Source organism: Aedes aegypti, chromosome 3, assembly GCF_002204515.2.
Source record: "Aedes aegypti strain LVP_AGWG chromosome 3, AaegL5.0 Primary Assembly, whole genome shotgun sequence".
In the NCBI taxonomy this organism is placed as follows: domain Eukaryota; kingdom Metazoa; phylum Arthropoda; class Insecta; order Diptera; family Culicidae; genus Aedes; species Aedes aegypti.
The window spans coordinates 10,562,540-10,578,513 of NC_035109.1; the positions used below are offsets into that span (position 1 = coordinate 10,562,540).

The window sequence follows — 15,974 nt, forward strand, 5'->3', positions numbered from 1 at the left end:
AACTATTTAAGTGTCCATTAAAAACATTGTGGAAATGCACGATGACGCAACACCTCCGAATGACCGATGGTGTGATCCTTTGGATGATAGCAGTGCTATGCCCTCCGCCCTATCGCACGGAAACCCCCGGAGATGTTACGAAATACTATTTACTTTCGCCACATTCGAAGCGTTCAAAGCAAGTCGTCGAGCGACTGCGACTCTGATGCGGTCACGGTTCGGTCAGCTAAACCAAAGTTGCTCTACTGCGAAAGCTCTAACTACTGAATTGAGCCGAACCGAGCTAAGAGATGCAAAACGGACAGACATAGACATCAAGAGCAGGAGCAAACGCCAAGTGCAGGGCTGGTAGCGGTCAGACAAAATATTTAAAAAAATAATAGTGATTATAAGGAACTTCATACATGGTCGGCGTTAAGTCAGAGTGGACCAAGTGACATTTATCATATTTTGAGAAAAATGGGTTTAAAGTCTAACGCTCTGTAATTTTCTTAACTAGTTTAACTTTTGGTTCAATATTTCTGCACATTTCTGTATTACTTTCAAACAATATAATGTGAAGTGATAATCATGAAAAATCATAATCCAAACTTCTGATGGAACGATTTTTTGATGGACTATGTGTACTTGGTCCACTCTGACTGAACTAAAGACCACCATTCAGTGAGTTGGTTCACTCTGACTGAACAATTTCTAGGAAAATAACAATCATTTAATGCTTGCATGGTCAAACTGGACGCATATCTCTAAGATAAGCAGATTATCAAGACCCTCCGACACCAGTATTGTAAATTCTTCAATAATCCATTCGCCAATACCGAAATTAGTGGCATTACAGTAGCTTGAAAATTAAAATTTTGTAGAGTCAACTTTAATGCCTTGACTCTACAAAATTTTAATTTTCAAGCTACTGTAATGCCACTAATTAATGCCACCAGAAAAGTTCAAATATGTTTTCAGTCAGAGTGGACCAAGTGAAAATCTTGAATACCGACCAAAATATACTGGTCCAATAAGCAGGTTCTAGCACATTCCATACATAGACCATAGAACTACCATAAACTTCTATCGGAGTCTGAAATTGACTCAAAAAATGCAATAATCAATCAGTTTATTGCTTTTCGACGCTTGGTCCGCTCTGTCTGCACAGAAATTGTTGCAATTTCTGACCACCCATCCAAGTATGGTAAATGGTCAAAAATCAAAATAAAATGTACCGAATTAAGTAGTATTTATGAATATCTATTGATGTATAAGTAGAAGAATTATTCAATGTCGAAAAATCTGACAAATCTCTTGAAATGTTTTTCATTTCCTCGCATTCCTCAGCGCGCTGATCATATTCGCTATTATGATAATAAGCACTTGGTCCACTCTGACTGCACACTTTTATCGATTTTTATTGAGCATAGCATAGCATAGCATAGACTGACTGTACATGTCAATGGTTGCTACTCCGTGATTGATCGGAACTGGTAATAATTGCACTGCGATCCAAATGAATAAGGGATGGGAGTTTCCGCTTACTCTCGGAGTGCAATTTTAGCAGATCTAATATTATTGATCAATAACGGCGCCGGCCAAGTCCTTACAGTCAGTTGGGATGGGGAAGGAATGTTAGGGTGTAATGATTGTTGCTTCTAGAGACCGAGAATACCTCTGCATCTCCACAATCACCACGGGAAGGGTGTTTATTAGTGAGGGAGGAAAAGATCTGGGAGTCACCTTTGGTCGGTGATGCGATCCATGGATAAGGAGGAAAAATACGGTTTATACTTAAAGCTAGTTTTTAGTTTTGTCTCAAAAAGTTGTTGGTAGAAGATTTGAAATAAACGTCAACATCTTTAATGTCGAACCATTCAAAAGAAGTTTTTATTAATGGCGAAAAGAAAAAAAATATATGCGTATATTTTAAATTATATCAAACAGGAATAATGGCGACACTTGTAGTGAAGAACCATACATAGTTTGTTTGAAAATTTCATCAAAGTTTTACTGAACATTTATTGCCTCAAGAAGAAAAGTCTTTGGTAGAAGTTTCAAAATAAACGTCGACATTCACAATGTCGAACTATTCAAAAAATATTTTAAGTAATGTCAAAAAGTTTCTATGCTTATTAGAATTGTATAAAACAGGCATAATGCCGACACTTGTAGTGACGAACCATACAAAGTTTGATTGAATATTACAAAAAAGTAACGTTTACATGAAAAAATGTGTTATCATAAGCATGAAAAGATCTCACCAGATGGTAATCCATCCTCGACTGAACACGAATATCTTTTCGCACTCACACAGCGCGAACAGCAAAACTTTTCGGCGCCTCGAAAACGAACCGTCTTGCTTGGGCTTTCCAAAACACGCGAACCGAAAACCGAACTCCCGGTGTCCCGAAAACGACCGTCTTGTTTGGGCTTTCCAAAACACTGCCCATCAAAACCCGCGAAACAAAAACCAAACTCCCGGCGTCCCGAAAACGAAGCGTTTTGTTTGGGCTTTCCAAAACACTGCCCAGCAAAACCCGCGAACTGAAAACCAAACTCCCGGCGTCCTTAAAACGAAGCGTCTTGCTTGGGCTTTCTAAAACACTGCCCAGCAAAACCCGCGAACCAAAAACCAAACTCCCGGCGTCCCTAAAACGAAGCGTCTTGTTTGGGCTTTCCAAAACACTGCCCAGCAAAACCCACGAACCGAAAACCGAACTCCCGGTGTCCCGAAAACAAAGCGTCTTGTTTGGGCTTTCCAAAACACTGCCCATCAAAACCCGCGAAACAAAAACCAAACTCCCGGCGTCCCTAAAACGAAGCGTCTTGTTTGGGCTTTCCAAAACACTGCCCAGCAAAACCCGCGAACCGAAAACTGAACTCCCGGCGTCCCGAAAACGAAGCGTCTTGTTTGGGCTTTCCAAAACACTGCCCAGCAAAACCCACGAACCGAAAACCGAACTCCCGGCGTCCCGAAAACGAAGCGTCTCGCTTGGGCTTTCCAAAACACTGCCCAGCAAAACCCACGAACTGAAAACCAAACTCCCGGCGTCCCTAAAACGATGCGTCTTGCTTGGGCTTTCCAAAACACTCTCTCTGACTGCACACTTTTATCGATTTTTATTGATCTTCCAAAGTAAATTTATTAAATATCTCTCGCAGTTTACAGCATTCTTCAAATCTGGTCAAAGTGAAACGGAGGTAAGGTTATTTCGCATCTAATGAGAGAATAATCCAATTTTCCCAAGTTTTGTACTTGGTCCCCTCTGACTTAACGCCGACCACATATAAACATTAGCCCCACATACCGTAACATAATTTATTTGGCGAAGTCAGTAGAGAAGAGCTCCAGCAAAGTAAAAATTCATTGACTCCGAAAAAAAAATCGAATTTATGGCAGAAATATTTGTCATTAATGGTCAAGTTATTCGCTAAAAATTATGGAAAATTTTCTATAGGAATTCCAGAAGGAGTTCGAGAAAAAAATTATGTCAGTAATTCAGGAAGCATTTTGTCGGTATCATTAAAAATGTAGAAAATGTCCATGGAATTTCTGGTACAATTAATAATTCAAAAGTAGAAGAGCGAAGAATTTCAGTTAGAATTTATTTAAAATTTAACATTCTCTTTCCTAAGGTAGTCCCGAAGCTTTATTGATTTTTATGAAAACTGATTCAAGTGAATCTTGTACCATAGTATTAAGAAAATGCTAGGAAAAATCTAGACATCATTCATTACTTAAAGTATCCAAATCATATCAGGTTTCCAATTACTAGTCACTAGTTTTTTATCTGACCATGAGACAAGACATCCGTGGAATTCCAGATCTGTTTTGTTCGGAGCAAATACCAAAAATTTATGCTAGCAAGTACGGTCACATCAGCTGCGATATAAGATTTTACACCGACGGGTCAAAAACAAATGATCCCACTAAATTTGGTGTATATAACGAGTTTCATAGCGCCGCATATGAACTTCAGAACCATTGCTCCGTATATGTCGCTGAACTAACGGCTATATATTACGCATTAGAGCGAATTGCCTCTCTTCACTCTACAGTATGGCCCATAAAAAAATGCGAAAATCGTCATATCATGTTTTATGGTAGTTTTTACATAGAAAATGTGGATGAAACATAAATATTATTCATTGCCTGTATTGTTAAATCTATTTAGACTCAGTTTTTCACTTTGGACATGATATTTATCTGTTACTTTCGCCTTACCAGAGAGAAATTGGAAGCATACCTTCAAATTTTATCATGCGGACGTCGAGTTCAATATCTGTGTGATGAAAGTTTCTAAAACATCAACGATGGCGACGGATTCTTCACAGGCTTTGTCTCCAGCATACGCCCATATCAAATGATAGAATTGGTTTATACCTGGGTAATTGGAGACTTAAACATATTTTCGAAAAAAACGGCTCATTTTGGAGAGCTTTGATTAAACCTTCATATAAGTGTGATAAGCGGTTCCGTTTTGCTCAAAACCTATGAGCTAGTATTGATATAAGTTGTCTCTAACCGAAGGAACAAATTTCATCCTCAAAAATCTGTTATTGGCCTCCGTATTTATTTTTTATTCCACTTTAACAAAAAATAAAGGCATATCAAACCTTTAAGACGCAAATGTCCTCAAAACTATGACCCTGGCAAAATATTTTATTGTGATCATGAAAAACACGTTCTCTAAAAACTCCTCCATCCTCTGATACCAAACACACTAAAATTTTCAACAATAAAGTGTAATTTTTGAAGGTGTAAAGTTTTTCACCATAGTATACGACAATCAGACGCTGTTTCTAGATTTGGGCGGACAAAACCTTTGAACTTATTTGCTCTATTGCATTAATTAGGACAGTAAGAAAAATATTACAAAAATTGTCCTAGATAGCGAAGTTGTGTCAGAATATACTACAATAATCAGAAATTACATTTTCTATCAAAAACAATGAAAATAACAAACTGACACTTATATTGAGCTGTTCGGTAATCCAATCCGCATGGTTATTAAATTAATTAACTCATTACGCGTGGTAAAGATGGACAAATTATGGGTGAAATTATGAAAAAAAATCCACGTGCTCGGCTGGGATTTGAACCCAGGACTCTTGTATGCTAGACGAGCGCTTTACCAACTAAGCTACCGAGCCACTTGGTGACCCAATAACTGAGTTGGTTACAAGTTTAGAATTCAAATCCCTACAGACCACGCGGACCCCTTTCATAACCAATATCCATCCATCTCTTGTTCCTACACACGCGGAGCGAGCGAGTGCGATTTATTTAGTGTTGAAACTGTTTGCCTATCGTACCTACATCGCTTCCACAACAACTGTATTGTGGAAGAGTAAAGATGTGGGAAGGCTATCAACGCGTCGTTCTCACTCAAGTGACGACATGACTACTACAGAGAGGCAGTACACTCTAATATAAACTGACACTTATATTGAGCTGTTCGGTAATCCAATCCGCATGGTTATTAAATTAATTAACTCATTACGCGTGGTAAAGATGGACAAATTATGGGTGAAATTATGAAAAAAATCCACGTGCTCGGCTGGGATTTGAACCCAGGACTCTTGTATGCTAGACGAGCGCTTTACCAACTAAGCTACCGAGCCACTTGGTGACCCAATAACTGAGTTGGTTACAAGTTTAGAATTCAAATCCCTACAGACCACGCGGACCCCTTTCATAACCAATATCCATCCATCTCTTGTTCCTACACACGCGGAGCGAGCGAGTGCGATTTATTTATTAGAGTGTACTGCCTCTCTGTAGTAGTCATGTCGTCACTTGAGTGAGAACGACACGTTGATAGCCTTCCCACATCTTTACTCTTCCACAATACAGTTGTTGTGGAAGCGATGTAGGTACGATAGGCAAACAGTTTCAACACTAAATAAATCGCACTCGCTCGCTCCGCGTGTGTAGGAACAAGAGATGGATGGATATTGGTTATGAAAGGGGTCCGCGTGGTCTGTAGGGATTTGAATTCTAAACTTGTAACCAACTCAGTTATTGGGTCACCAAGTGGCTCGGTAGCTTAGTTGGTAAAGCGCTCGTCTAGCATACAAGAGTCCTGGGTTCAAATCCCAGCCGAGCACGTGGATTTTTTTCATAATTTCACCCATAATTTGTCCATCTTTACCACGCGTAATGAGTTAATTAATTTAATAACCATGCGGATTGGATTACCGAACAGCTCAATATAAGTGTCAGTTTATATTAGAGTGTACTGCCTCTCTGTAGTAGTCATGTCGTCACTTGAGTGAGAACGACACGTTGATAGCCTTCCCACATCTTTACTCTTCCACAATACAGTTGTTGTGGAAGCGATGTAGGTACGATAGGCAAACAGTTTCAACACTAAATAAATCGCACTCGCTCGCTCCGCGTGTGTAGGAACAAGAGATGGATGGATATTGGTTATGAAAGGGGTCCGCGTGGTCTGTAGGGATTTGAATTCTAAACTTGTAACCAACTCAGTTATTGGGTCACCAAGTGGCTCGGTAGCTTAGTTGGTAAAGCGCTCGTCTAGCATACAAGAGTCCTGGGTTCAAATCCCAGCCGAGCACGTGGATTTTTTTCATAATTTCACCCATAATTTGTCCATCTTTACCACGCGTAATGAGTTAATTAATTTAATGAAAATAACGCCTGTGTATGCTATGTTCACGTTCAAACAATTTTCGCATTTTTTTATGGGCCATACTGTATTTCATTTTTACGGATAGCCTTAGCTCCATAGAGGCTATAGGTTCAATGAGGCCAGTAAAGCACTCCTCGTATTTTCTCAGTGAAATACTATTATTTATTTGTCACTGTTTCGAATTATTGTAATCCCACAGACTGTTTATTAATCTACACCCTTAATTCTATTTTTAAAAACATACTTTTTTTTAATGGCATTTTGTGCTTGTGGCTACTACTTTGCCGGAATCAGTTCATCTGTATCTTCTTTACCGATACAGATCTATTTTTAACTAATCTATATTTACATCTACTTTTCACTCTCTTCTACTCTTTTGCTCTCACACCGAGCAGGTAGGAGAGTGCTCTGCTGCTAGTCCAATCGATTTCCATAAACCATAGTCCATTGCTCTTGCGGTGGTTCGTTTTGCCGTGTTCCTGAGTCGTTTGAGGCTAGCTGCCTGCGAAGTGGGTCAGTTTGTCTCAGTCACCATCTGATACTGACGGAGGATGGATGTTCTCCCCAAAGCACGGTCCTCCGTGCGGCGTCCTCTGGTGGCTGGACGGTTTTTTTTTTTGTGGAGGGGCTGGGAATTGAACCCATGACCTTCCGCTTATGAAGCGAAAGCGTAACCTCAAGGCTACGGATCCCCCTTAAAAAAACATACTTATACACATTAAAATCGAACAAAGCATTAACACTATTAAACAGACGAAGGCACTTGGACAGCGGGTTGTTGAATCCATAAGACGTACTCGCAAATGGCGACTGGGCGCGTAGAATGGAACATTTTCGAGAAGCGATGAACAATCTTGGTTCCCCTTTAAACGGTCAAATACGAAAAGTCGTTGTAAATTGTTGCGTCTGGAAGCAAGTGTCTCAATATCTACTAGTATACAGCGGGCTGGGTATTCTGGCAGGTTTACGGGATCTGACCATGGCAGTTGACGAAGAGCATATCGAATAAAACTTCGCCAACCGGACGATTTGTGTCGTGTGATGCAGTGACCACACACAAACTGCGTATTCGAAGATACTACGAACCAATGAGCAGTACAGCGACTTGAGTGCATATATATCTTTAAAATAATTGGTGGTGTGACGAACGAATCCTAGAGCAGCACAAGCTTTTGCGGTAGTGAGTGAGACATGCTCATTGAAACGAAGTTTGCTGTCGACAGTAACTTCAAGGTTGCGTATTCGATCCGTTCCGATCCGACCATATACCCAAATTCAACTCGTGAGTGTCGGCGAGAGAATGCAATAGATTTACGTGTTTTTATATTCAGCTCCATACCGTTCTCCTGGCGCCAATTTGCAAGCTCATCTACATCGTTCTGGAGCGCACAGTAATTCAAATGAAACCTGATTATCCTGTGAATTTTCAAATCGTCGGCGTACAACAATTTTCCCGATTTTAATCGGAAGCAGAGGTCGTTGATGAAGAGAATGAATATCAGCGGTCCTAACACGCTACCCTGCGGCACACTTGACGTGATTGAGATTAAGCGGGAACGCGTGCCGTTGATACTGACGAACGCCTTACGCAGCGTTAGATATAACTGCAACTATAGAGCTATCCAATTTGAAAATCCTAGGTGTCTAAGCTTTGCAATAGCGAGACCATGCGGGACATTGTCAAATGCTTTGGAAAAGTCGAAGTAAATGGCGTCTACCTAAAGTTTGTGAACGTCATGAAATTTGTCGTTGTTGAACGCTTTTTGACGAATCCATGTTGAAATTCTGATGTCATAGGTCAGGCCTGCCCAACCTTTTTGCACCGCGGGCCAAATCGTAGGAACAACTTTGTGTGGCGGGTCACATTTTCAAGTTCACAAAAATTCGCATGAAGTTTGACAAAATGAGGTGAATGAAGTTTATGAAATTTGAAAAATGTCAGTGAATTAAGAAAATTTCATTTGGAGAATGCTAAAAACAGATCATTGGTATTATGTATCCTGCTGATTGTTGTGAGAGAAAGAAGAAAGTGTCAAAATCCTTATCGAGCTGTTACGAAAATCTTGGTCAGAATGTCCAAAATTTTACAAGAATTGTGCCTACGATTCCTTGGGAACCTCATCCAATAATCATTACGAAATCCTAATCGTTGAGAATGCTAACCAGTATTTCAAAACGAACCTGCCCAAAAATTTCATTATGATTTCAAGATTCTGTCAAAATTTTAAATAGGATTATATTTTAACCTTGTCTAAGATTTTACAAAATTACGTATTGAATTCGATAACATCCTGATTATAAGTCTATAGAATCCAGTTGAAGATTCTTAGAAAAGCCATGTTATCCGTGACATGGCTCCTGAATTCTTTAATAATCCTATTCAAGATTTTGTGAAAAGACTTTTTTTAATCTTCCCAAGGATTCTGCGTGAGTCACGCCCAAGTGTTGGTAAAATTTATTTCCAGGATTCTGTGTGAGTATTAGCCTATGATTCAGTGAAATTATGTTTGAAATTAAGCCTTTTGGCAATAAGTTTTGTTCATGTTTCATCTATTAAATGTTGTAGGAAGTCATGATACGATCATTGTTGTTGTAATCCCAGCAAAATTAATCTAATATTTAAGCTTTTTCTCACAATGAACCTTAAATAAATCTTCTCATGTCAGATTTATGCGTAGAACAATATTCAACGTTAATAAAACTGCCGACAGTGCTCAAAATCTAGCTGCAAAACGGGGGGGAGGGGGAATTTGAGATTAAGAATATGAATCATTCATAATTTCAAGTATAACGAAGGTGAAATTTCCCAGCACGTCACAATTTTTAGCTACAGGTCGCCAAAGTTGTATAAAACATTGGTTTTATTGATGTTTACCTAAAATTTAAAGTATATTTCATCAAACTATTTTGTGATCTTATCCTCCAAGCAGACAGAAGAGGGCTTTAGATATATTTTGGTTGAAATTGCACGATTATATTTAGATTAACCGATTTTTTCAACATGCTTGCAGTCTCCATACAAAATTCTTCGTTTCTCTTACATGGAAAAATACAATACTTTTCTAAATCATCAAAAAAAATTTTTTCCGCCTCAAAAGTATTATAAACTTCGATGATAAGTATTGTTATACACATAAAGTTTGAATTCTGTGGCAAATTAATCAAATAAATTGCCTTACAAGCTGGCAAACTTGCATGCAAGTTGGCTGAAATAGTCAATTTGTGCATTTTCAACAACCAATATCTCAAAAACTAGACGTGCTATGATATTTCTGTAAACGGCAATGGATTCAGCAACCCTTAATTAAGTAAATAGAGGTATTTTGATGCTGGAGACAAAAACGTATTCCGCAGTGTTCGACAAAAAAAGTCGATCTGAATGCACAGAGACCGGACACCCCGGGCTTGAAAGCATAAAAATAAACAAAAATAATGGCGTTTTCAGAATGTTCGTGTCTGCCCCAGGTCATTTTTAAAATAAACTTGAACTTTTTGCATTTTTTATTTAAAAATCTAATCTAATCAATAAACCGACACAGTGTTTTATATTCAGGACAGCGGAATTCATGTGCCATATAATGTTTTCAACTTTAAATACAATATGAAGAGTTGTAATAATATTTGCAGGGAGCTCTCCGCCCTTTTTGTACCCTCCCCATTTTTAAAGTATCGCAAATGATGGAATATTTGATATTGTCAAATTTGGTTGTCAAAATAGCAAACACACAGGGACAGGCAAAAATTGGGCCAACTTTGGAATGCTGTAACTTTGACAAAGATTGACCGATTTCAATTCTTTAAGAAGTAATGGACGGTTCAACTAATCTAGTTTTGAGGTGCATCCATGGAGATGAACTATAACCACCGGATACCGGTGATAATCCGGATTTCCGGAAGCTTGTCTTATGCAGTAAAATTATGACGTGTTTTTAGCAAAGGTCTCGGCTAAAAAATCAAAATTTTCCTACACATGAAGATAGAAGATCAAATTCTGAAGCGATTGGTGCGCCAAGTATTAAGATCGGTCCAGAAACAACCAAAATATGGCCATTTACCCGGAATCGGTGCCGGTAGTGGATCCGAATTGGGATCAAACAATTTATTCACTCAAAATAAGTCGCGCAATATTGTTTTCTACCTAGCTTATCATTAAATACCCTATTATAAATTGAAAATGAGTCTTGTACAGATTTGGCCACTCATGGCGCCGCCAAGTGCCCCGGGGGAACCTTGCATAGGGGACATTTCGATATTGACACCAAAGCATATCATGCGACGGCTCATTCTTCATATCTTGTCGTAAATAGGGCAACTGTAGACTCAAAATGGATAGTTGACTACAGTGACTACTTCCGGGACCACCGGATGTCCCCGAGGGAACCTGTAATTAGGGACAATTGAAATTGAACTCCAATACATATCGTGCGACGGTTCATTTTTCATGTCTCGTGCTAAATAGGGCTAATGTAGACCTAAAATGGATAATTGACTACAGTGGCCACTTTTAACCACCGGAATTTCCCGGAGGAATCTGTCATTGGGGACATCACAGCCTCCCTCAGGGATAACTGGTGGTCCCAAAAGTGGCCACTGTAGTCAAATATCTACTAATAATAATATGCATTAATACGGTATTGTTAATGCTACTGGATTTTAATTTTATATTGTATGCATGTTTATTTGTGACGATTTAACATGATTTAAAATTGTAAATTAACATGATTCAAAGTTGTAAATACTAACATGTTATCGTTTTGCCAATAAATTACAATTTCAATAACCTACTAGTTTTAAACTTTTTACAAGGTCAAAGAAGCTAATATCGTACATCGCTTACTACATGGGTCACTAAAAAGTGACTCGCTATCAGCCCTGCCGCGAGTGAGGAAAAAAAACGGCAAACATCCAAATAAAAATAAAACCGCTGCTGGTAAGAAGATTATTCCAATCACAAAAAGCAATATTATTACGTCGCAACAAATCAAGGAAATGAACTTCTTTTGTCGGGAAAATCCGTCATCCGACAGCGGTTCCGATTGTCCACAATCGCAAATCCGTCCGGGTCCATTTTGACCGGACATCCGGACGATCAGTCCAAAACCGCGATCCGAAACCGAGAAGTGATTACGAAATCCGAAAGCCAATTGCGGCAGACATTTTAGTTTCTTCTCCCACTGGCCCATCGTCAGAACGCAAAAAAGCCAACAAAGAATTCCTTCGGGTTTTCTCTCTTGTCTGTCCCCGGGGCTGAGCCTGAGTTGCCCTCGTCGACATTGGCGGATCCCCCGTCACTGGACACCTACCTTCAGTAGCAGTTCCAGCCGCCCTCTAGATTTTCTATCCGGGAGATATTTTCCACGGTTACGCACACAAATTTTTCCGCACGTGAACGAAAATCACTTCACCTCAGATCTCAGAATTCCGGTTTTTTTCTGGCGATGGTCTGATCTCGGAACTGGGAGGCACTGAGCAAAAACACTTGAAATGTAAAACCGCGAGACGACGACGGGAATTTGAAACGCGAAAAAAAACGACAAGAATCACGGGCGTGCATGCAATGAGATCGCGAACACGATTGATGATTATTTTTTTCTCTGCTCTTTGACGGATTGTGGACCTCGTGTGACAGTCGGAAGCAGTGGTGCCAAATCCGTGCTTGAGGTGAAAAAGAGATTTTGAGATTCATGAATTATTATCGTTATTTATCAGCAAATAACTTATTAAGTGCATTGTCATTGCTGTAAATTTCCTGTTTAAATTAAAAATAAATGATGATGGTAATAAGAAAGCTTTATCCATTGTCCATTGGAGCCACAATAACGAATAAAACCTGGAATAAAAGATGCTTCCTCCGAAAAAGCATCTGGCAACACGTACCTGAAAAAGATCGTCACGCCAGATGTCATTTTTGACAAACCAGGGAGTGGGCGCAGCTCGACAGAGCTCGGCAAAATTGCGCAATGATATTTTTGTCGATATTTCTAGAGTGATTTTCGAAAACGAGTTATTTTATATCGCGAAACTCACACGAAGCCTCAAATCAACCTATAACTTTGACTGCTTCTCACTCAATACGGCTCTTCCGTGGGGTAACCCAAATTTGGTTGGCCAGAGCTATCAGTAGATAGTGTTCGTTGGACAAATGCGAAAAAACAACTAAAGACTGATTTGCTGCTGAAACGGAATTGCTTAAACGATACCTTGCAGTTTTTTCTACAGCTAATCCCGTTTGAACTGACATGTCTTCTCAGCGTATCCAGCTTTTTAATGGGCCGTCCATAAATGACGTAGCATTTTTTCACTGATTTTTTACACCCCCCTCCCCCCTCGTAGCATTTCGTCACAAATGCTGATACCCCCCCTTGGAAAATACGTAGCATATCAAGCTTGGCTTGGGTCGTTTTATATTGATTGAACCCAAGCCAAACGTCAAATCTACCATACCAGAAAGCGAGCCTGATTACGGCAGCCATAAGCGCTCGTAAAATGCTGGATAGCGCAGGATGTCAACCCAACATTTATCGTCAAGTTTACATAAATTTTCTTGTTTTATTTCCTTAAATTATCTTCAAAGTCTCATTTCCATTGCCATAAAGCCTATTCAGTTTCCCCAAAGATATACTGAAACAGTGATTATTTTAAACCTTCGTAAATAGTTAAATTTCGGTGCGACATTTCACGATCAATACATTTCAGGCAGATGTTGACGTCATAATCCTGGTATTTCAGCGATCCAACCAAGGGGTGGATCACTTGTTCAGTGCACATCAGATGTACATCAATTTGCATCAAATGCATTTTTTTGGTATTCACATCAACTTAGCACAGGCCCATTCCATTGTATAGTGCTATGGATCAATGCACGAGTTCACTAATTTGACGTTTGAGCAGTGTAGTATTCACTAGTTGCCATGGTCACGTAAATATCACGGCACCGCTCAAACGTCAACGAGTGAACGTGTGCATTGGTCCATAGCAACACGTCATTGTTTGTTGTGATTGTTATGAAATTGTTGTAATTGATACTCTACAATGATTTTCTTCAACTAATTAATCACAAAATTTATTCGTTTCAGATATTCAAGCTTTTTTAAAACCGGAAATTAAATCAGTTCAAAATCCTGAACGATGCTAGACATGAAGATCAAGCATCTGATAAATTAGGGACTTTTTCTTCAAGAACGGCCCATGCGTACATTGTGGAGAAAAGATAAATGGCCGGGTGACAGGAATACATTGTTGCACTGAGGACTAATCAGAAGTACTCGGAACCATCTTCCCAAGAAACCTATTTACCAGTGGCAAAAATAATCTGCATAGATTCGCTAATTAATAATAAAACAAAAAAAAACAACCAATTGCATTTTTTTTGTCCTAATATCTTATCTTATTTCCAACAATGTCGGTTGGGGATGTTGGGGACAATTAAAGAACGATCTTCTTCTTCTTTCTGGCGTTACGTCCCAACTGGGACAGAGCCTGCTTCTCAGCTTAGTGTTCTTATGAGCACTTCCACAGTTATTAACGGAGAGCTTACTGTGCCAATGACCATTTTTGCATGCGTATATCGTGTGGCAGGTACGAAGATACTCTATGCCCTGGGAATCGAGAAAATTTCCTTTACGAAAAGATCTTCGACCAGCGGGATTCGAACCCACGACCCTCAGCATGGTCATGCTGAATAGCTGCGCGTTTACCGCTACGGCTATCTGGGCCCCAACGATGAGCTCTTTAAATTGATATTCTCCCTCTTAAGTATTGCTTCCGGTTTTCCTTGCAGAATGTACATTTCTACGTAGAAGCGTTTAATTACCGCAATATTTGGATTACATGAAGTAACAGGACTGGTGTCTAAAAGTCGTTGAAATAACAGACACTATAAAATTCGTTTCTAGACACCCTGCGACTACACTGTCTAGCTAACAGACTGACGGGAGATAAGGGTTTCGAATATTCAAGCGGAATGATTAGGATTATATTGATTCCGAATTCGATAACTCCAATGGGTCCGGGGAGTGGCACAAGCAGCCAGGCCGAGGCTTCTTTGAAGCACGTATTCCTGAGCCGACCGAAAGTGAAGTGTATAGAATTTTCCTCACTGCGGCCACAAATAAAATAATTGGAGCTGGTCTGGAGCTTCGTTAAAATGCTTACCGGTTTGCAGTAAATTATTAAGACTTTTCTAACTACAATCGGCATCAGAAAATAGCACCTTCACACTGGCTACGAGTATAGTTATCGGATGGTATCACACTATTAGTCGCTAGATCAGTCGGGACAGGAACTAGACCGGTTACAATACGAGGGAACTCAGCTAGTGTTTTTTTTTGGAGAGCAGTAGCTTTTCCTGAGCGCCTTGAAACGCTCAATGAGTTTGACATTTTGACAAGACTAGGAAATAAACATTGGAGCAAGCCATGAATTGCCAATTTGCTGTGTGTGCATTTAAATGCATTGAAATTTAACAGATGCATCAGAAGTGATCCACCCCTTGGATCCAACTCATTTGTTCTTCCGTGAGATGTTTCGTCAATATGAAAACACTGATTAATAATTTAATTAAAAACAATCCATTTGATAATATTTTACGATGGTGCTGCGCACGAAACATAGTTGCTGTTTTGAGAAGTTTTTAAAAATTCGTTGCATTGTCATTCACCCAGGCAAATGGAGTATCGAAATACATAGGAACCCCTTATGAAAATTCACCATAAAAAATTCATAAATTTGCCTTATGAAACCAAAATTTGAAAACAAAAAATTTTTACGTAGCACCCTGGAATCAAACCAGGAACCTTGCGATCGGTAGGCCCGTGCGTATACCACGTGCCTATCGACGCCTTGATCCCGCATAGAAACCTAGCATTATCTAAAATAGACAAACTTTTCCATGAACCTAATGAAAATGGTTACCTGTTTCATTTGTGGTTACCGCCCGCATAGAAAAACACAATCTGCCATACGTTTAAAACAGTAAATTTCCTCTAACTGTAATGGTTAATGTATCAGAAACTGTTGCTTTTACGTTCAACAGTAAAATATTTCCAGGATTTGACTATAAAGAACGGTCTTAGTAATGTAGAACAAAAAGTTACAATAAATCAAAGTGTACAGACATTGTTGGACAATATGGGGGTAGAAACAAGTGAGATATAGTTTAAATGTAACACCACCGTTCGCTGAATAGTTCATCATAATATTTACGCGATACACTATTACATGTGTATTTCTTATCGATTTCACTATATATTACCTAATTTCAACAATTTGACTAACGGTTGTACGTATTGGTACTTGTGAGCGATATGGTCGACTCAACGTGTGAAATTATTC

At 39.3% G+C, this 15,974-nt stretch overlaps 1 protein-coding gene across 1 annotated transcript in view; it reads right to left on the reverse strand.

The window, feature by feature from the left end:
• The window catches only part of LOC5579027 (ATP-dependent Clp protease ATP-binding subunit clpX-like, mitochondrial), a 146,510-nt gene extending 134,270 nt beyond the window's left edge, over positions 1 to 12,240 (reverse strand). The window contains exon 1 of the mRNA XM_001664158.2: positions 11,945 to 12,240. The gene's annotated coding sequence lies outside the window, so the exon portion shown is untranslated. The remainder of the gene's footprint in view (positions 1 to 11,944) is intronic.
• Positions 12,241 to 15,974: the final 3,734 nt, after the last annotated feature.